Here is a 21,884-nt window from a genome sequence, read left to right as displayed (position 1 = left end):
TTTTTACTTCAAAGTGATTCCTGGCCTAATCGTACCCTGTAAAGTATCTCAGCCAATTTCATTCATCTGTACTTTTGAAAAGTCAAGTATACTCTTGAATGTAACAAAGCAAAATAAGAAAGGTGTGTGCATGATTCTTACACCAAATATATGTGTATTTTCATAGACATGTTATATGTTTTAAAATGCGATAAATGGCACAAAATATAAGAGTTTTGACATATAAAAGAACATAAGTAGGAAATAGATATGTGGACACATATATTACATATTGGGTGCACAGAAAATACTGTTTTATGATTGCAAGAAAACCTACAAAAATCAGAAAATGATTTGTGAAAACCAAGACCTCAATTTCATATCAGCTTATCATGTGTGCCGGATGTTTATAGGCTTCTGATAAGACTTTTATCAGTTTAAATCAATTTAATCACTGCTACAAAGTGGACAAATATCACATCAAATATGATTAATTTTCAAAAATATTGAGACTATTGAAAGTTGATTTATATAATTTACATTGCAATTATCAGATTCTGTGATTCAGTACCATTTATTGAGGACAAAAGCTGTTCCAAAAGCCTATAGAGGTCAACATGACCATTACAGTAGTAGAAAGAAGATAATACACTTCACTCAGGCCCCCACTCTGCATGCCAGGGATATGTCCACTAAACAGTGAGCAGTCATTTTTAAAAATAGTTTTATATTTTTTAAAATATATATATATCTATATCTATACGGATATATATAATTTCATTCTAAGTGTAATTTGATATACACTTATATATTAATATCAAAATACAGTTTACACACACACACACACACACACACACACATATTTATATAATTTTCATTTGTTTTATTTATATATAATTTTTTATGTATATTTTTATTGCGGCCATGCGATTGTGAAGTCATTGCAATCACAACTTCCTGAAGGGCCGGATTAGCTGCAGAGGGACTGCCTGGGCTGTTAGGCAGTCCCTCTGAATCAATAACAAAGATAAAAGAATGAGACAGCGCTAGTTAACTATTAGGCAGCAACCCTTTAAAAGGGGATCCCTCAAACCCTTTAAAACAAGATACCGTATTTTTCGCTCCATAAGACGCACCTCACCATAAGACGCACCTAGTTTTTAGAGGAAGAAACCCAGAAAACAATATATTCTGAACAGACTGTCCCATAGTGTTTCTTACTAAGGGACAGTTTGTACAGAATATTTTTTTCTCCCCTGTCCCCTGTCTTCACCCCCCCTCCCCATAGTCTTCATCCACCCCCCCTCCCCATAGTCTTCATCCACCCCCTCCCCATAGTCTTCATCCCCTCTCCCCTCCCCATAGTCTTCATCCCCTCTCCCCTCCCCATAGTCTTCATCCCCTCTCCCCTCCCCATAGTCTTCACCCCCCCTCCCCTCCCCATAGTCTTCACCCCCCCCTCCCCTCCCCATAGTCTTCATCCCCCCTCCCCTCCCCATAGTCTTCCTCCCCCCTCCACTCCCCATAGTCTTCATCCCCCCTCCCCTCCCCATAGTCTTCATCCCCCCTCCCCTCCCCATAGTCTTCATCCCCCCTCCCCTCCCCTCCCCATAGTCTTCATCCCCCCTCCCCTCCCCTCCCCTCCCCATAGTCTTCTCTTCTCTCCCATACTGTCCCCCTCCCCTTGTCCCATAATTACTTACCTGTCTTGTAGCGTTTCTCAGCAGCACAGGGCGCACCGCGGTACTGGAACTTGAATTTCATGTTCCGGTTTCCAGCGGGACTGAAAGGAAGTGCGCACACTGAGCTGAGTGCGCACTTCCTTTCAGTCCCGCCGGAAACCGGAACATGAAATTCAAGTTCCAGTACCGCGGTGCGCCCTGTGCTGCCGAGAAACGCTACAAGACAGGTAAGTAAAACTTCATATTCGCTCCATAAGACGCACAGACATTTCCCCTCACTTTTGAGGGGAAAAAAAGTGCGTCTTATGGAGCGAAAAATACGGTAAGTAAAAACAATAAAAAAAGGCTGCGCACACAATCAATAAAAGAGTCCTATTTAAAAGGAAAGGAAAAGTCCAACTGATTTATCCTTACAAATGGTCATTGGTGGTGAGGTCTTCTACTATTGTAGTGGTTCCACTTTATATGGAAGATAAAAAGAGAGAGAAGGACAACCAATGGTGCAGTATGTAAAATTCAAATGTAGACGTAAAGGAATAATAGTATAACACTCACATTTACCAGAGCTAATGTCCAGCTCTGGAGTGAAGCGCATACAGCGGTATGATCCCCACTTATGGGATATAAAATGGGTTCCTCTCCGTCGGTGGTGTCCAATTCTCTGGATAAAAGAAACAGCCAATAGTTCTCACTGTATAGCAAATGGAATCCATTTGAAAAAGTCTCTTTGACGAAACGCGTTATGGAAATTTAAAATATTGTGTTCTTCTATATATATTAAAGTATTTTTGGTCATTTGTTTGTGCCAATTATCTTTTTTATAGACACATAACCTTTCTTTTTTACCCTGGCTTTTTATTGTTATTTTATTTATTTATTTTGTATTGGTTTTATAACAAAACCTTGGAAATCCATTTGAAAAAGTCTCTTTGACGAAAATATTGTGTTCTTTTATATATATTAAAGTATTTTGGGTCATTTGTTTAATGGGGTTAATGGCAGGCGGGCTAGCTCATAAGCAAGTATAATATCACACAGGAATGTTGCTATACAAAAATGCATTTACGCCAAAGACTTATGAAACAGTAACGCTGTTGACTACAAGACCTTAAAGGACTTTGTACAGCATTATTTGGGAAGCGGAGACAACACCTTGCCCTTGACATTGAATTAATTAAAACCATTATGTATCTCACAGCCATATGCTCTACTGGAGTTTAAAAATACATTGAGTAATTAAAAATGCTTGCAGAATGCCTCCAATAATGCTTTCACCCCATGTAGCTACCTACAAATGTTATGTTTTCTAAGCCAAATTTATCATCATTATATACACTACACTGACAGACTGATTGTCGACTTGGGTGTCGTATGTAGAAATAATGACTGTCCCTCAGACAGATAGACGAACCACTTAATAGGCAGAAAACACAACAGGCATGGTATATAGTTACATAGTTACATAGCTGAAAAGAGACTTGCGTCCATCAAGTTCAGCCTTCCTCACATATGCTTTTGCTGTTGATCCAAAAGAAGGCAAAAAACCCAGTCTGAACATATTTTTTATTTGTATCTTAGAACCTGTTGTGGCTCAATGTAACTCTGCTCTCACAGATGTCCTACTGCTTTAGGTGGTGTAAGTGAGTAAGCCCTCATTTCGTTTCAATAATTCCCTTATCACAAATTCATCATCCAACTTTATTTTCACCTATTTTAGAATGTCCCCTTCCTTTTTATCTCTAGCCTCCTGTTTAATTTCCTACCACTCTTTCTCCCACATCTCATTTCTAGCCCTATATAAAATATAGAGCAACTTGCTCATATCACTTGCACCTTCTCATTTCATCCCCAGCACTCTACATTTTATCTTGTGCCCTCCTATTGCATTGCCAGATTGCCAGACTATCCATTTCATCATTACCTGCTCCACCTCCTCTCCAGTTCTCCATATATCACTCTCAGCCATCACCTATCTCCCATGCCCAATGTTATGTGCAGTCCTAAAGTCTATCTTCTTTCAACCCTCCAATTTGACATCCAAATTATTGTCTTGCACTTTTCCAACACATCCACAATTTAAAGGGCTTAAAAAAGGTGGGGTGAATATGAGATTAACATAGTGTACGTTAAAACAAAATCTAATCTAATGGAAAATCATCACAATCACACATTTCCAATGTTATTTAGAAACGCATATAGCTTTACCTGGATTGTTAAACATTTTTGAGATTACCAGTAAACATTGGATTCTGGATTGTGAGGGTGTTGAAAAACAAAACAAAACATACAATACCTGCTGAAGCCCATACATTTTTTCATAGAACTAAGCACAAACAAGATTGTGGAGGTAGAAAACTACAATAAGTGCGCTTAATATAAATAAATATTATTTGATAATAGCAGCTGTAACACTCTGTGGATTCTCCTCAAATCCCAAAGTAATAAAATAGATCAAAAACATACTCAATGTTTAAGTTATAAACAAAAAGGTTATTAGGTTATAAACAAAAAGTGCGAGTGAGTGTAAGGAACTTTTCTCCTGATGCTTAGGTTTGATGTTCTGAAAATGATGTATCGGGATACCACCTTGCACATCACATCTGGTCCTCGATTCATCTTGTGAAGTCCATATTCATACATCTATATTTAGCGTGACAATTTGTCATTGCCAAATGATATAATACCAACTCCTAGCTCCACAAGTCTTTGCGCTCAGCACTGGGTGTAAAAATAACTCAATAAAAAAGTATTCAAATTTAGGAGTAAATGTAATTAAAAGAAATAAACACTGTTTGAGTAATTACGTATGAAATATTAATAACCCAATAATACATTTATTTTAAAAGTATATAAATATGTATTTGTAAATACAATTCATTAATAAATAAAATATTATTTGAGATACTTTTCATAGATAAATAATACATTCTTAAAAATGTATACATAAAATATCCAAGAATAAATCACCAAAATAATTAACTAATAAATAGTTAAAAATGGACTCTTAAAAAATGAAAGGGGGGTGGAGCCTGACCTTCAACCGGCTCAGACGCATGGTGCACGAGCTCCTGACTAGTTAGCCGTTTTGGGGGTGCTTATCCTGGCAAACAAGCTACTATACTTGCAATCTGGTCCAACTATACCCCTACCTTTGGACTGGCAGGGGATTTCCAGGTCTCCACTGAAACTCATCGATCTTATTTTGCTGCACCTGGCCTGTGCCTCACTTTACACTCAGTCAGCACTAGGTCCACTTCGACCACACCAGATGGAGTCCACTACCCCCTAAGGTCTGGACTCATCTTGGCAGCCTTGTTGCAGCACTGATGTTCCAGCTGCGTCTGGAGGAGATTTTCCAGGCCTTCTGGCAAAAGCTGTGGGACCGCACTTTTGTCTGTCCCTGAGCCATAAGCATTGTACCGGAGAAGAGAGTTGTACCGGAGAAGAGAGGATCCCCTCAGGGTTGCCCTACCTGGCCTGAGAGTCTTACGAGGTATTGCCTCGCCGCATCGACCACGGCAGCCGAAGATCAACTGCAGACAGCAAAATCTACCACCTTGATCTTCTGGCTGACCCCGAAAGGGGGATAGACTTGGCACCACAAAGTCTCCAGATCTGTGGTATAAGATACTAGCTCTCCTACAAGCTCGGGCCTGTAGGGAATCCCTGCTCTATCATGATGTTGCCTACCTGTTCTTCCTTCGACGTGTACCAACCTTGCCACCGGTGGGGATCGGTTGAACTGAGCTCTGGGTCAACTTTGTGAGATTTGCAAGCATTTCTGTTGGTGGATGCCATGTGACAAAGCATATTATTAAGAAACCAGTATTTACAATTTCTTTTATTGTTTTTCTTATGTTTTCACTATAGTCTCCTACCCGTTATATCATAAGGTGCAGTGAGGCAGAAGGTTATGTGATTTCAGTGGATTCATATGTGTTTAACTGTGTTTTGCATACTTTATGCCCATTTAAAGGACCACTATAGTGCCAGGAAAACATACTCATTTTCCTGACACTATAGTGCCCTGAGGGTGCCCCCACCCTCAGGGTCCCCCTACTGCCGAGCTCTAGGGGGAGGAAGAGGTTAAATGTACCTCTTTCTCCAGCGCCGGGCGGGGAACTCTCCTCCTCCTCTCCTCCTCCTCGGCTGAATTCACAATGCTTTCCTATGGACGCTGGCATCTTCTCACTGTGATTTTCACAGTGAGAAGCGCGGAAGCCCTCTAGCGGCTTTCAATGAGACAGCCACTAGAGGCTGGATTAACCCTATTATAAACATGTTTATAGAAAAAAGGGTTAATCCTAGCTGGACCTGGCACCCAGACCACTTCATTAAGCTGAAGTGGTCTGGGTGCCTATAGTGGTCCTTTAAGCTATATGAGCAGGTTTCTGGCCACTACTGCCTTAGCCGAGCTTTGTTGTGCTCTGGACTCCCATATTACTATTACTGAGCCCTTTGAGGTGGTACTGTAGCGTTACTTACCCTTTCCAGGGGCCGTCCGGGGTCCTCTGTTCGAGCCGAGTGCGGTCCTGCTGCTGCACGAGCCGCGCGCGGCTCATCCGAAGGCAGGAACAGGAAGGCGGGCAGTGACCGCGAGAAGCGGGTCTCGGGCGTGCTCTTAAAGGGACAGTGGGAGCCTAAATTGGAAAAGGCCTCCCATTGGTCCCTGCCATGCCACACTCCCCATACACTTACCTTTTGGGGGCGTGGAGATGACAGGGACCAATCAAAATAGTTGTTTAGCTTTTTCCCTTGGTTCCTTGCCCTATCGTGGTTTCTGTTTCAGTTCCCTTTAGCGCTTGTGTTCAGTTGTGTTACTTCGTACTTGACCTTGGCTTTGTTTTCTGACTACGTTATCTCTTTATCCTTATCTGTTTTGTTTGCCGGCTTGCTGTTTACCGTGTACCAGACCCCGGCTAGTCCTAGTTTTCGTTGTCTCTTTGTGCCCTTGACCTCGGATCGTTCCTGACTCTGTACTTCTCCTATATACGTCGAGTCCGGCCACTCTAAGGTCCGGTAGACGTATCTTCCCTCTGTGTTGTCTTCTATTTAGCTGAATCCTGCGTGTTGGGGTATATTTTCGTTACAGGTACCTAGCTTTAGACACCAGTTGTTTTTGCATGATTTTTTTCACTCTTAACTTTTGCTGTCTAATAATACAGAGTTGATCTAGCTAAAAATTGTAAATCATATGGATCACTTGTGTGTGTTTTTTCAAAGGAAAGAGAGAGACATTGTGTTTTTCATATTCATTCTTCATATTTCTTACATGTTCCTCAATTCTTTTATGTAAGGGGCGTTTTGTTCTACCTATATAATAAAGCTGACAGGTAAAATATAGGAGGTAGATAACATCCTTAAAATGACAAGTTATCAATTTTTTTTTTAAATATATATATATATATATATATATATATATATTTTCTTATTGTGTGGATTTTCAAAGGTTTTCAAATGTCTTTTATTACTATTTGTGGTTCTACGAGCTAAACAAGAGCCACAACCAAAGACTTTGTCTATATGTAGCAAAGTGTATTGTTTATTTTCCCTAACATGGTTATGTGCCAGTTTTTTTCTTTAAATTGGGGACCCCTCGGCATGTAATTATTGTTGTTGTTGTTGTTGTTTTTTTTTAAACTATGTACACTAGCATTCCTCCTTAAGATTGGACAGAATTTAGGAAGAATTGTTTTTAATTTGATGGCTATTTTGATTAAAACTACAAATAAAAGGCATATTGGAGTTATCATTTTGTCTTTTTGGTTTATATGATAGTAGGGACTCTCTGTCTAAACATGTTACCTCCCTAATAGTTTCTTCTAGTATTGTAATATTGTACCAGTTATTTTCAAAATTACCTTTAATTTTAGTGGCCTGTGTGCTGAAGGTGTCAAGATTTGTACAGTTTCTCAGTGCTAGGAGAAACTGTACAGATCTTTACGTTCCTCAGCCAGGGTGAAAAATGGCAACTATCTAACTTAATATAATTATTTATATCAACTGACTTTATATCATACAATCTTGTATAGAAATATTAAGATCCAAAAAAGTTTAACTTTTTTCATTAAAATTTACAGTAAGTATAGTAACCTAATTATTTGAGTTTAAATAATCAAAAAATTCACAAAGGCTTTTCTTGGAGACTCTCCATATAAAAAAATGAGTAATTTGTGTACCATCAACAGAAAAACAGATTCGTCACCCAGCCATGTGCCATAAAAAGATTGTCATAGCTGGGTGCAAACCTGGTTCCCTTCACATTGGCCCATATTTACCTTCCATAATATAATCTATCTGGGATTGGGGTATTTCTGCGATTCCTTTAAGAAAAACTCTGTGGCTTTGCATCTTTCACTGTGAGAATTATGGTATAGAGAGAACTGACATCAGTCATCACCAGAAAAGAATCTGGTTCCCACATTATTTCCTGTAGGTCTTGTAGAATGTTTAACGTGTCCTTCAGATAACTTGGGCATTCTTGTACTATTGGTTGAAGGCCTCTATCAATATAGTTGTATACTATACTGGAAATTGATCCTATTCCAGAGACTAGAGGTCCTCCTAGGGTCTTTATGTACTTTACGTAAGTGCTAAAAAACAAAAAAAACAAAAAAAAAATGGAATTTTGGGGAAGAGGAGCTAGTGCCCAAACGAAGCAGTCACATGTCCGCAGTGCTCCGATGGCTAAAACTGAGTTTTTCCCGACAATTGAGCCGTAGAACGAGCAGACTTACTGGCCAGATGCCCACCCAGTGCCCCACTAGATATGGGATGCAAACAAAAAAAAAACGAGGTCCGACCGGCCCGGATTCAATGCAGATATTGGAGATATGTTCCAGGGGCCGCATGGCGCAACTAAGATGGTGGCAGATCTTGATGATCTAGATAAGTTCTCCAACGCCTCGGATGACCCCCCTCTGCAAAGTAAGCAGATCCTGAGTTACCAAGGTCCCCCCAAACCCTCTAAATCCCCTCAACAGTCGGAAGGGACATCTCCCCCTATTACTACTGCCATCCTCACTAGCCTCCTGGCAGACCTCAGACAAAACCTGTCAGCTGAAATTACTCAGTTACGGGAGGATGTTAGAGGCTTTACTGCCAAAATGGCTGCAGTGGAGAAGGCCTCAGAAGAACACTCTACTCACATTACTAATTTAAAAAGGCAGATGGAAGCATACCGACCCATCTCCCTCATCAACCATGACAGCAAGATTTTCGCCAAGATACTGGCAGGGAGATTAAACCCATTCCTAACGCACTTAATTCACGCAGACCAGGTAGAATTCATCCCAGGTAGGTAGCTTTTCGAGAACACACGCAGAAACATAGGCGTAATCTGGACAGTAGCAGCCAAAACACCATCCCTAGCCCTCTCACTAGATGCTGAAAAAGCCTTCGACCACATAAAATGGCCCTACATGTTCGCGCTACGGGGATACCTATGATTTCCCCCACCCTATGTCACAGCAGTTTGGGCACTTTACACTAACGTATCGGCACAAATAAAAATATCGGGAGCGATGTGCCCACTATTCAGTATAAGAAACGGCACCCGACAAGGATGCCCACTATCCCCCTTACTCTTTGTACTGACCCTTGAACCACTCCTCCAGGTGATCAGGGAACACCCCCTGATCTCTGGGGCCAAGATAGAAGACCACAAATTCCTAGTCTCCAGATACGCAGACGATGTCCTATTCACTTTGACCAACCCCATCCCATCCATGCAAGCGTTAATCCCACTCCTCCAGACCTATAGCTCCATATCGGGCTACAGGGTCAACATGGAGAAATCTAGTGCACTCCCCATGAATCTCTCACGGGCGGACATCGCCCAAATCACCACAGGCCATCACGTACACATCTCACCCACATCGCTCACATATCTAGGAATCAAACTACCAGCGAACCCCGCCGCACTATATAGTCAAAATTACCCACCCATGATTGACACACTCATATAGGACATGGAAACCTGGGCAGACAAACCCATCTCCTGGATCGGGAGAATACACTCGGTCAAAAGGAATATCTTAGCCCGTATATTATTCTTATTCCAGGCCCTGTCCATCGCCATCACAAAATGAGACCTCACTCCCTTACAACGGGCAATAGACCGGTTCATTTGGCAGAACAAGAGAAACAGAGTGTCCCACAACATTCTCTACCGCCCCAAGACGAGAGGCGGCCTTGGACTACCCTACTTACACTTTTACGACTCAGTGGCCCAACTAAAGCAAATAGCCCTATGGCATACCCCCTCAGAAACTAGACGATGGGTAGACCTGGAGTCATTACTCATGAAATCAGACCTCTAACAATTTTACATCTAGAGCCCGAGAGAACACAGAGCATTACCAAGAACAGCATGCCCATCCATCACCAACTCCATCCAGCTATGGGACAAGGTCACCCTTAAATATGAACAAATGTCCTCTCCTCCCCCCTCACCCCAATATACCGCAACAGGGCCTTCTTGCCGGGCATGAGGCCGTAGGACTTCAAGGGCCTCGAGAGCGCTGGCCTCCAGAGAGTCCACCAATTATACACAGGGGCTCCGTGGTCTCTTTCCCAGAATTGCAAACCAGAGCAACCCTTACCCCATCCGACTTTTTCAGATACCTCCAACTCCAAAACTACGCTACCCTAGCGACTGTAAAAACCGTTGCCATACCCAAACCGACCTTCTTCAAACAAATCTGCCACACAGAGAAATCCCAACAGGGCATGATCACCCAACTCTACTCCCACCTCTGTTCCACCACTAAGGATTGGGGCACTCTACACTAGTGGGAAACAAACTTGGGCGAAACACTAGAGGGCATCGACTGGCAAGCCGTATGGAAGGCCAACTCAAAAACCTCTATATGCATCACAATGCAAGAACATTCCTATAAAACAATGTTCCAGTGGTACACCACACCAGTCCAATTGTACCATATGAAAAAGACACCCACAGACCTCTGCTGGCGGTACTAGGGGACACATGGGATGGGCAGCAGCATTGCAACCTAGCTGTGTGATACAAAAGTGAATACAAATACAAAGAAACTAGTCCTACGCTCAAACTCCCATTACTCCTGGGCGGCAGCAATGACCATAGTACACATCAGCCAAAATACATATAGTACAAATCAATGAAAAAGAAGTTACCTGCGCCTTGCTTCCTTGAGCTTCTGGCAAAAATATCTCTAATAAGACAGAAAGGGGTCTTTTTAACCATTAATAGAGAACACATGGGGTGGGCAGCAGCATGTGTTCCCTATTAAGGGTTAATAAGCATGTAGGGATGTATATAAAAGTACCCTTTTCTGTCTCATTAGAGATATTTTTGCCAGAAGCTCAAGGAAGCAAGGTGAATGTTTAGAGTTAGGACCCACCTAAGAGGTCTGCCTTGATGTGGCAGATGGGCATACCCTCTCATGGCCATTGGAGGTAATTAAAAACCTAAATTTTTTAAAAAATACAAAGGGATGTGGAAAGAGCGCAGGTAACTTTTTTTTTATTTGGTTTTTACTATATATATTTTGGCTGATGTGTACTATGGTCATTGCTGCCGCCCAGGAGTAATGGGAGTTTGAGCGCAGGACTAGTTTCTTTGTAATTAATATACTGGATTCAGTGGAGCAGAGTGGGACAACCCTACTGACCCTGTCACTGGATGCTAAAAACAGGGTCAGGTGGGAATTCCTAGAGAGCTCGTTAAAAGCAATAGGGTTCGAAGGTAACATCCTAAGAGCAATTATGATACTCTACTCATGTCCAACAGTGAAAATGATAGGAAATGGTTTTAACTCAGGGTGGTTTTCAATAAACAATGTGACAAGACAGGGCTGACCACTATCCCCATTGTTGTACAATATATCTATAGAAATATTAGAATTAGCCATAAGGCAAAATATGAATATCAAAGGCTATAAAGATTGAGGGATAGAATAAAAAATAATTATGTATGCAGATGACCCAATATTGACACTATATAATCCAATAGAGTCTATGACAGAGCTGTATAAAATCATTGAAGTATTTTCTATCATATTGGGATATAAAATAAATTTTTAAAAATCTACAGCAATTTTTAGTAACATCCCTTAAGAAATGAAATATGAACTAATAACTACATTTAAAATATTAAAGAATTATTTTATTAAATGCTTAGGGATACAAATCTATCCACAAGTATTTAAAATAGTGGAGATACATGTTATGACTTTACTTAAACAAACAAATAAACAATTGAAAGATTGGAAACATTTAGAGATCTCCTTGTGGAGGAAAATATATACTATAATCATATGTTTTGCCTCAATGGCTATACTTTTTTAGATTGGTCCCTTTAGAAATTTCAGGAGCCTGATTATATATGCTACACCAAGCATTTAGGAAATGTATGTGGTCAAGGAAAGTACCTAAAATAAATCATAGATGGTTGGCATTAAAAAATAAAGAAGAGGGATGGGTTTTTCAAATATAAGGGAATACTATATAGCAAGTAAAATTACTCAGATCATAAACTACCTTAATAAGGAATCAGAAACAGAAATATGGTATAAAATAGAAACAAATTTAACACAAACCGTGACGATAAATGATTTATTTTGGCAAACAAAAACTAAATATAAAAAGATTAAAAAAACAAATTCTACTATTTTAAAGGAATTGTTAAAAATATGGTACATAGTGAGAAGAAGATTAGAATTAATAAATAAAATGATCGATATGCTGCCCATTGCTACTATAAAAAGTAATCAAAGTGATTTAAAAATAGATAATTGGGAGGAATCAGGAATACACTAGATTAAAGATCTATTAGATCATCAAAATATCAAATACTTTGAAGACTTGCAAAAAACCTATGGGCTATAAAGAAAGGAGCTGTTTACTTATATAAGAATTAACTTTTATCTTCAAAGACATCTAGTATTTATACCATCAAAAAAAATTCAGGACTTTTGTAAGATAATTTCCTGGAAATGTATAAAAAAATACCCATTGTTTAAGTAAAGTCATAAAAAGATGACCCACTGGAAACATTATCTACAATAATTACAAAATGGGAACAGGCCGAATAAGGGCCATGGAAGAAGAGATTCAGGACCTGAAGGCCCAATAAGACGCCACTGCTAAGCAGACACATGAGCTGGTGGCCACGTGCACACGGTTAAACGCATGAGTGGGACAGCTTGAGGACATGGCAAGACAGAGGAAGCTAAAGATGAGGGGATCCCTAACACTGTGACTGCAGACTAACTACCACACTTTATTAAGAGACTGCTCCTGGCTGTCTTACCACCCATGCAGGCCTATTCCGTCTACCGGGACGTCCACACAATACCCCAGACTCCGCAAGGGATGTCATAATGAGCTTCAAATCTCGCTCAGATAAAGTAAGCTTCCCCCGCTCCATAGGGGAAAAACCCATATGCATTTGAAGATTTCACTTTAAACTTCTACCAAGACCTGAGCCGCCAGACACTACAGTGGCGCGCATCTCTGAAGGAAACCACAATGCAGCTGAGAGCAGCGGACATACAATATAAATGGGGATACCCATGAACTCTCATCGCCGAACAGGAAGGGCACAGCCCCTGACTGCAGGAGCCAAGATATGACCCACACACTGGTGGGATGTTGTCAACATCACAACATTCACCCCAGTGGGAATGGCAGCCCCAGTATGAAGAGGCTCTACGAAGCTTCCCAATGTCTAATGAGCAAGGGTATTCAAAACTAGAGTTGAGCGAACCCGAACTGTAAAGTTCGGGTTCGGAACGAACATTACGGTTTTTAGACCCCGGACCCGAACACGGACATTTCAGTGTATGTTCGGGTTGGAGTTCGGCGTTCTGTGATTTAATGGCGTGTTTTGAAAGGCTGCAGGGCAGCCAATCAACAAGCGTTTGACTCGTGTGCCCTTAGAAGCCATCACAGCCATGCCTACTAATGACATGGCTGTGATTGGCCAGTGCAGCATTTGAGCTATCTACCAAAAGGCTGAAATACCTAAATTGGTCTTTCAGCCACATTTACTAATACTAAGTAAAGATTACTTAGTATTAGTAAATTAAGCCCCTACTCGCTATACCGTGGGTAGGGGCATGTCTAGTAAACAGCTGCTCACTGTAAAAAAGTTGAAACAAAATAAAAAACAATTGGCCCCAGCCCTGAACGGCGGGTGGGAGCCCTAAAGTAAAATAAGGGGGGGACCTATTGTCCTCCCCCGGCCCCCTGCCCTGAGCGGCGGGTGGGGGCCCTAAATAACAATGAGGGGGGACCTACTGTCCTTCCCCTGGCCCCCACCCCTGAGTGGTGGGCGGGGGCCCTAAATTTAGAATAAGGGGGGGACCTATTGTCCTCCCCCGGGCCCCACCCCTGAGTGGTGTGTGGGGGCCCTAAGTTAGAATAAGGGGGGGACCTTTTGTCCTCCCCCCTGACCTCCACCCCTGGGCAGTGGGTGGGGGCCCTAAATAAAAATGTAACAAAAAAATCAACCTACAAACTACACAGCGTGGGAAAATTCCAAATAACTTTCCCATGCTGTGCAAAATGACACAGAGCACTCTGATTGGCTGGATTTCAAGCTAACCAATCAGAGTGCTCTGTGTCATTTTACACAGCGTGGGAAAATTCCAAAGAACTTTCCCACGCTGTGCAAAATGACACAGAGCACTCTGATTGGCTGGATTTCAAGCTAACCAATCAGAGTGCTATGTGTCATTTTACACAGCGTGGGAAAATTCCAAAGAACTTTCCCATGCTGTGCAAAATGACACAGAGCACTCTGATTGGCTGGATTTCAAGCTAACCAATCAGAGTCCTCTGTGTCATTTCACACAGCGTGGGAAAATTCCAAAGAACTTTTCCACGCTGTGTAAAATGACACAGAGCATGAGTCAGTTTGCACAGCGTGGGAAAGTTCTTTGGAATTTTCCCACGCTGTGTAAAATGACACAGAGCACTCTGATTGGCTTAAACCAACCAATCAGAGTGTTCTTATCCTAATTGCAGGGCGGGAGAAGGCTTTATAATCCTTCCCCCGCCCTGCAGAGCTCAGTCTGCGAGGAGCCTTCCATAGGTGAAGATGTTTTTTTGTTTTGCGCTCTGTTTTTTTTTTTTTTTTTTTAATTGTGACGGTTATTATGGATTTTTATTTGGCCTTTTATGGGGCTGAAAAAAGAAGATTTTAGAAAAGAGAAGACATCAAATGGTAAGTTTTATTTTTTAATTTTTTACAGGTACTTAGTTAATGGTCCCCCCTCATTATTTTTAGGGTGAGGGGGCAGGTAGGGGTGGGAGCCGGGAGGAGGACAAGAGGTTCCCCCCTCATTCTTATTTAGGGCCCCCACCCACCGCTCAGGGGTGGGGGCCGGGGGGAGGACAGTAGCTCCTCCCCCTCATTGTTATTTAGGGCCCCCACCCGCCGGTCAGGGGTGGGGGCCGGGGGAGGACAATAGGTTCCCCCCCTCATTTTTATTTAGGGCCCCCACCCACCGCTCAGGGGTGGGGGCCGGGGGGGAGGAGAGTAGCTCCACCCACCCTCATTGTTATTTAGGGCACCCACCGTTCAGGGGTGGGAGGACATTAGGTCCCCCCCTCATTGTTATTTAGGCCCCCCACCCGCCATTCAGGGCTGGGGGCCAATAGGTTCTTATTTTGTTTTTATTTTTTTAGAGGGAGCAGCCACTGGCAGTATAGCGAGTAGGGGCTGAATTTACTAATACTAAGTAATCTTAACTTAGTATTAGTAAATGTGGCTGAAAGAGCAATTTAGGTCTTTAAGCCTTTTGGTAGATAGCTCCCTAATACAGTGGGAATTAGGGAGTTATCTACCAAGCGGTAGACAATAGGTTCCCCCCCTAATCCTTATTTAGGGCCCCCACCCACCGCTCAGGGGTGGGGTCCAGGGGGAGGACAATAGGTCCCCCCTTATTCTAATTTAGGGCCCCCACCCGCCGCTCAAGGGTGGGGGCGAGGGGGGAGGGCAATAGGTCCCCCCCCCTCATTGTTATTTAGGGCCCCCACCCGCCGCTCAGGGGTGGGGGCCAGGGGTAAGGACAATAGGTTCCCCCCCTCATTCTTATTTAGGGCCCCCACACACCGCTCAGGGGTGGGGGCCGGAGGGGGGAGGACAGTAGCTCCACCCACCCTCATTGTTATTTAGGGCCCCCACCCACCGTGTATGGGTGGGAGGACAGTAGGTCCCCCCCTCATTGTTATTTTGGGCCCCCATCCGCCGGTCCGGGCTGGGGGCCGGGGGGGAGGACAATAGGTGTCCCCCCCTTATTTTACTTTAGGGCCCCCACCCGCCATTCAGGGCTGGGGGCCAATAGGTTCTTATTTTGTTTTTATTTTTTTAGAGGGAGCAGCCACTGGCTGCTCACTGTTTACTAGACATGCCCCTACTCGCGGTATAGCGAGTAGGGGCTGAATTTACTAATACTAAGTAATCTTTACTTAGTATTAGTAAATGTGGCTGAAAGACCAATTTAGGTCTTTAAGCCTTTTGGTAGATAGCTCCCTAATACCGTGGGAATTAGGGAGTTATCTACCAAGCGGCTGCTTATTTTATGTTATTTTAAGTTATTTCCCTATCCACATTTGTTTGCAGAGCACTTGTCCTACTCTTACCCCCATTTTACTTCCTTTTGCAGCCATCTAGCCCTTTCCAGGACTTTTTTAGAGGCATTTTAGTGCCCAAAAGTTATGGTCCCCATTGACTTCAATGGACTTTGGGGTCAAGTTCGGGTCAAGTTCGAGCCCGAACTCGAACTTTTTTGACGAAGTTCGGCCAAACTCGGCGAACCCGAACATCCAGGTGTCCGCTCAACTCTATTCAAAACCCCACTGGCTAGCATTATGTTAAAATGAGTTAACATAATGCATATGCCTAGTTATCTCTTACATGCTATCTGCTTATCTTGCTATCCAAGAATGCCCACATATATTATGCACTCGACACACAGACCGCATTGCGCACCGACATAGTAGACCCCTCAACCTGACGCGCATCCTACAGAGCACCAAGGCGACACCATAGTGCCAAAGTCACAATAAACACGCATCTACACCGCAAATTGAAAAACAAGCCCCCCCAGAGTCCGGGGTCAAGGAGCTTCACCACCATGTCAATCCCCATTACTGCCTCAGACCGCCCTAGCATACACACATTACTAGAACACAGATTAACCCGGTGACAACATATAAAGAAAATTGGTGATTTGCAAAAAAGCAAAAAACAGAAGAAAAATTTGTGTGTTGTGTAACCCGGTGACAAGCTAACTGCACCCAGGTCCTACCCTCACAACAAGGTTGATTTGAATGCTTACATCCACAATCTTAATTACTCACCTGCAAATGGTGGCTCAGGCAACGTTTCACCTTGTATTTCACTACACTTTGTTACAATAGATTTAAAACTTGCATTAACTAACTTAAAAATGTGCACACACAACATGTCATAACCTTTGTTTGGTTATGTCGAATAAGCCTGGAAATGCTGTTGTACTCACCTGCATTTCAAATATAAAAAAAAATAATAAAAAAAATGGGAACATAACCTAGACATACAAATTACAATGTCCGAATGGATGAAAATGTTTAGCCTGGTTAAAAAGACGATACATTGTTTAAACTTAGAAGAGCTTCATTTTAAAGCTTCTTCCAGATGGTATATGGTACCTTCTAGAATTAAAGAAGATATATCCAGATCATTCAGATATTTGCTGGAAAGTGCAAAAGCAAAGTGGTAAACCGCGCCACAAGATAGTAGAGGATAATTAAAAGTTCAAAGTCCAGACTTCTAAAGTGGATCAAGAAGTCTGGACTTTGAACTTTGGACTTTGAATTTTTACTGTAGATTTTATATCCAAGATTTTTTATTTTAATAATAAAGTTGTAGTTTGCTTCCAGCTTTTGATCTACCTCTTGTTCCTGTGCACTTTGGATCCTGCCTATATCCCTTGGTGGGGATCATACCACCACAAGCGCTCACCACCAGAGCAAGTTTAGTGCTCTGGAAATTGTAAGTAGGGTATTTATCCTTTGTTTTTTTATTCAATATATCCATACATAATACACTATTGGATTTTCTTTGTGCTTCTATTTTATACACGCCTGTGGAGCCTTGGAAACCAGATACCACCACCATATCCTTAGACGGGGATTATACCGTCCAGGCGCTATTCAGCAGAGCTCTTAGCAGCTCTGAAAAGTGTGATTTGGTCCTTCTACTGGTTTTCTACATTATTTCACTATTGTATTATTATACATTGGCATATTGCACTATTATTTCTATTTTTATCCTTTTGAGGTTTATATTTACTACCTCAATACTGGGATAACTTGTATGTATGTACATTTTTGTTTAATTATCCTCTACTATCTTGTGGCGCGGTTTACCACTTTGTTTTTGCACTTTCTGGTTAATAGCAGGTATTGGGAAGTCCTGCTGGTTTACTGCTGCCGTTCACCCATACATTCTAGAGAGCGCCTACATCTGTGTTTTTTCTATAGATATTTGCTGGAGATGTAACAATCTATCAGCAGAGGTCCCATCCATTTATTCTGGCAAATCATAAAACAAAATTAGAAATCCTAATAAATAAAGAAATACCTTTGCTTCCACAGATATTCCTATTACATATACATATGGAAAATATGAATCTGACAGAAAAATAATTTTTCATACACTCCTGCATTGCAGCAAAACACCTAATAGCTAAAACCTGGAAATCGATAATCATGCCTTGCTGGAAGCAAGTTAGTAATCAAATTAGGTACCAACTTACTATGGAGAGTGGGATACACCAAAAGATAAGAGACAAATGGCATCCATGGATAGCTAAATTATTAAAGTAAAATAAGAAGCTGACATAAAGGTTTAAAATACATTCTTGGCTAATAATAATAAAAGTTAAATAAGAGGCTTACTATATATACATTGTCGGCTTTATAAAACTATTTTATACACACTCCTGGCAGAGCGTGTTTTATGTTTTTTATGTTGTTATGTTCTTGTGTTTTATGTATTTTTTGTTAGTTTATATATGTTTGCACTAAAAGACTAAGATGAAATATAAGATGGATGATACTGATATTGAAATTGTTTTAAACAATGGAGAAGAGAGAAAAAAATAAATAAAAAAATAAATAAAATAAAATAAACAAATGTGGCCTTTCCATATATTCTCTACATTTTATACGTTTATTGAGCCTTCTTGAGGGTATTCTTGCTAAAGCCAGCAAATTCCAAGAATCAGTAATATATTTTCCTCCCTGCTTTGTTTTGTTCTATCAGTCTGACCTCTTGTATCAAGGAATCGCCCACCTAGTCTGTTGTTACAGTTTTATAGTGCTGTGATGTTGTTTCAAAGTCTGTGTTTCTTTGGTCCAGATTTGCAAAAGAAAAAAAATCTACAGCCAGGAGAGTGGATCATTTCTGAAAAAATTTCTGCCTCCTCCTCTGTAAAGGCAAAAGTAGTGTCAAGTCAATTACTTGTACGTTTTGAGTTGTGGAGGGTTTTGTCTACCCAGGTTAACAGCCAAGTAATCGTCAGGAGTTTTGGAAACTTGCGGTAAATAAATATATATCCACATAAACACCGAAGTTTATTCATGAAAATGCTAAGTTGTGGTGAAAATGGAATTGCTAAATTTTGCTAAAACAGTCAAGTCGTGACAATAGCTGTGTTGGATCTTTTTTTCCCTATCAGTTCCGTTTTCAATTTCCCTAAAATACAATGATTAGTGAATAAACTCATTATTCTTACTGTGATCAAATGGGCAAAATAATGCTTTAAGATATAGATGAAAAAAATAGGCTTTGTAAAATACGGCAAAATCCTTAAGTGACACCAAGCATGATCCTCAGTAACACATGACTAAAAGGAACATAGATTATTAAGTTGTTATGGTGCCAGGACGTCCCTGGTGCTGTTTTACCTCAAGGGGTTAAAATGTTCTTGAAGAATGCACAAGAATGCCATGAACAATCAATATGAATATTGCCTAAATTAATTGAGCTTCTCTCAGGGGAATATACCCAGAAACAAAACAGGGCTTTTTATTTTAATATTTCTTGTGACTCAGGATTGAATTCACAGGTGTGGATCATCAACTGCACCATTTGATTTTATTATGAATTTTAAATAATAAATTAAGTTTGGCTATATGACTGTGCCATTCATATGATTTTTATTTTATTATTTTTACACATATTACATTTTTACTATTTTCTTTCCTGGCATTTTATATATCCTGAGGTGGGGATTATACCGCCCACGCTATATTTCAAGTGCAGTGTGATCTGCACTCCAATTGTGAGTATATTTCCTTTTCTTTTTATTTATACCACATTATACCATCAGAGAGCACTATTTGTTGTTCCTATTCTTCCCTTTTCCTGAGAGTTGGACACCATCAGAACCCAAGAGGAAAAGCATTCGTAATATCCTACAAGCTTTATTCTGCTGACCACCTGTTACCCCTGAGCTGGTTATAGCTCATGTAAATGTGAGTGTAATACATGCTACGTATTTTATACACTCTGAACCATTGGTCCTTTCTCTTTGTGTTTTCCATATCACGAGAGGATCTGAAGTATCACAGACAGAGGGAACATTACCAGTGGAACTTGTGGAACAGGAATGTAATTTTATTTTCCTATATATATTGGGACTAATTTTATTATTTATTTATTTTTTATTCTGTTTTATTTTGGCGCAGCCTTTCTCTCTTTTTGTTGTACATTCGCATTCTAGAGGGTAAGAGGGTTACCCTCTGTAAGGCTGCTGCCTACCTATTATATTATTAGCGCTAACCTATGTTTTACTTTTTCTGTATTCTTGTGCTCTGACTACTTAGTAAGTCATCTGGCCCTTTCTCCACTTGGCGCATATAGGATACATTTAAAGGTTTCGAAAAAGGAGGGTGACAAAAAGAAAATGTCCAAAATATATGTAAGGGTTTAGCAAGACAACGCAATTGCTGCAACTCTTCCAGGGTGGTCAAGTCACTGGAAAGTTAGTGAATGAGTTAACACAAGGTCCCTTATTTTTATGAAATGTTTATATGTATGAATATAGATGGATTGTGTGTAGAGAGTGTTTGTAAGTGTGTATTATTCTGAATGAATTCTTAGTCCTTCCTGGTAGGCGTATGAACAGAAGATACTAAACCATTATCTGTACAGGCAAGGTCACCCTCAAGACCCATTTAAATAAAAAGGTAAAGGGGGAAAGGGGCACTTGCCTCCTTTTGCCCTATGCTCCGTATGACCTGACTTTCTCGTGTCCACATCTCCACCCATCCCTTTGCTTTATCTCTCTCCTATGCTATGTAGGTCCCAAACTTGTGTCTCCCCACCACTCCACACTTGGTATCTTCTCCCATATTCTGTCTATGGGTGTCTCTTCATCAGCTCTGGTGCGTCTTTTTCCCTCTCTTGTTTCTCTCTCTTTTATCCCCCCACTTGTGTCTCCATTTTCCATCCCAGTCATATTAACCCCTCTCCTCCATTTCTCCATTTCTATTTAAATTGTGTCACATCCCATCTTTTCCCCACTTTGGCCCCTTCCACATGTCTCTCCACTTGTGTTTCTCTTTATTTAAGTTCCATTACTAGGTGCTCCACCATGCCACTTGCAAAGTACGGTCATAGAGACTCTAATGAAAAGATTATGTAAAGAAAATGCATTCATCGTGCTTGGCTTTGTTCCTTTAAATACTGATGGCCCCACCTGATGGGACCCACCACTCCTGGCTGTCATCCAGACAAGCCTCCGTTTTTGATATTCCATTTTCCCCAGCGATCTCTCTGGTTGGTTTAACAGTAGTAATCCTGATGATTCTTGATATGTTTGTGTGGCTGGGCTGGCCAGGGATGAAGTAGAGCGCATAATCTTCTCAGTTCTTTTCCTCAGTTCTTTTCAAGCTGAAGGCCTGGTTAAAGCAGTGATCTCCAATAAATTCTCAATAATGTGCAGTGTTTACTGGGATATTACAGAGCCCCCAGTAATGTGCAGTGTGTAATAGGATATTACAGAACCCCTCAGTAATGTGCAGGGTGCACTAGAATATTACAGAACCCCCATTAATGTGCAGGGGTCTGGCTGAGATAGTGAAGACAGGGAATGGTGTGCTTAAACTTTTTTTTTCTACTTAAAATATGGGCAATCATGGCACCATTACCACTATTGTGCCTTGTGCTTATGGTGCTTCATA

This window comes from Pelobates fuscus, chromosome 8, assembly GCF_036172605.1.
Source record: "Pelobates fuscus isolate aPelFus1 chromosome 8, aPelFus1.pri, whole genome shotgun sequence".
Taxonomy (NCBI): Eukaryota; Metazoa; Chordata; class Amphibia; order Anura; family Pelobatidae; genus Pelobates; species Pelobates fuscus.
Note: the sequence above shows the minus strand (reverse complement) of the source record.